The sequence below is a fragment of the Nicotiana attenuata genome, unplaced genomic scaffold (assembly GCF_001879085.1).
Source record: "Nicotiana attenuata strain UT unplaced genomic scaffold, NIATTr2, whole genome shotgun sequence".
NCBI classification, from domain to species: domain Eukaryota; kingdom Viridiplantae; phylum Streptophyta; class Magnoliopsida; order Solanales; family Solanaceae; genus Nicotiana; species Nicotiana attenuata.
The window spans coordinates 20,458-22,245 of NW_017675185.1; the positions used below are offsets into that span (position 1 = coordinate 20,458).

Genomic DNA, 1,788 nt, shown 5'->3' on the forward strand with positions numbered 1-1,788 from the left:
AATAAACTGAAGTTTTTTTGTCTGGATTCATTAGTTTTGTCATTACGCTTTTTCAAAAACTTCAGCAAAAGATGCTGAAGTTATTTAGTTCATTTGTAAAACTTCAGCAGTAAATAAGCTGAAATTATTTTGTCCGGGATTCTTTAGTTTTGTCATAAAGTTTTTTCAAAAACTTCAGCAGAAGATGCTGGAGTTATTTAGTTCATTTGTAAAAACTTCAGCACCAAATAAACTGAAGTTTTTTTTGTCCTGGATTCATTAGTTTTGTCATAATAAGACTACTATAAAATAATCAGATTGCCAACAATACCTAAATCATGAAAATTTGGAAACAATAAACGTGAAAAGAATAGAATTATCATGAAAAGAATCACTTAGTGTGACCTTAAACTTTCTGTACGTGGAAATATTCACAAAGTATTGTCTACTAACTTACGTAATTATTTATAATTTGTTTTTAAATAATCTGATAACATACTTATGGAAATCATCCCATGAATTGAAGTTTCACAGCACCGCGAACAGTAGCAGAAGAAAGAAGAAGAAGAAGAAGAAGAAGAAGAAGAAGAAGAAGAAACAAAGGAGGACAAGGAGGAGGAGAAAGGGGGCTGAAGTTGTTTAAAAAGTGGGTACAAGTTAAAACTTTTTAAAAAAATGAGTATAAGTTAAACGGGGGCGACCAAATAGGGCGCCCCGCGCAATTTTTACAACTACTAGTGATTATAATTTTTTCTATTTTGGTTGGCACCCTAAGACGTTAGATAATTATATCGGACCATTTGGAGGGGGGTTGGGAGGAGAGGCGGGCCTAAGATTTAAATCATATGGGTTTAACTTTCAAGTTTTTAATATTGAATTCATTATATTTTTAAAGTTATAGTTTCATATCAATTATTTTGAAATTTTGATGGATTTTTACATATAATTTTTTATTCTGCATCGAAAGTTATGGGTTCCATTGTTGGGAGGGGACATGACTATTAATGTGTTGCCTGGGTTGAATTCGTGCTCCACTATTTGCTCAACAGTTGGTGCTCCTGCATCTTTTAAATTATGGGTCCGCGTTTACATAGTGAGCTAGGTATTCATATGTAAGTTTGATTTCTCAACAATTTTCCGTCTAAAACTTTATTAACGCGTCCAACAATGACATACCAAGATTAACAGTGTACAACCATGCAAGTAGATTTGTTATTCACAAGAGACGCTCTATAAAAAGGCTATATGGTCTCGCTAAATTAAATCAGCAAACTCGTGTAAGAAAATCTCACACTGCTAACAAATGGGTCTCAAAGGCAAGTTGATCTCTCAAATAGAGATGAAGTGTGCTGGAGATTTGCTTCATGAACACTTCAAATCAAATCCACACCAAACCTCCACCATGTCTCCTGATAAGATAAAAAATTTCACGTTACATGAGGGTCAGTTGGGTAGTACTGATTCTGTTGTCCGTTGGAAGTACGTTCTGGTAAGCCTCTATTTCCTTTCATGTTTCAATTTGCTTTGGTACAAGTGACCGATTTCTCAGCTCTCTCTTCTTTTTATTTTGTGATATTGTAGGGTGTGTTTGATATGACAAAAAATTATTTTTCTTGGACAATATATTTTTTGAAAAATAAGTCGTTTTTTTATTATTTTTTCGGTGTTTGATTTGGTAGGAAAGAATATTATTGAAGATATATAATTTAGGCAAACACTATAGGAGACGAAATAGGGGAAGAGTGGTAGGTCGGGTCTAGGAGTCGGAGTAGCGGTGGAAAGGGGGTGGCAGGGGGAGGGGCGTTAAGG

The 1,788-nt window shown here is 34.5% G+C and overlaps 1 pseudogene across 1 annotated transcript in view; it reads left to right on the plus strand.

The window, feature by feature from the left end:
• The first annotated feature begins 1,239 nt into the window (after positions 1-1,239).
• LOC109219783 overlaps positions 1,240-1,788 on the plus strand; it is a 1,983-nt pseudogene continuing 1,434 nt past the window's right edge. Inside the window, exons 1-2 of the transcript XR_002066989.1 lie at positions 1,240-1,468; position 1,561. The product of XR_002066989.1 is annotated as a kirola-like (transcript). The remainder of the gene's footprint in view (positions 1,469-1,560; positions 1,562-1,788) is intronic.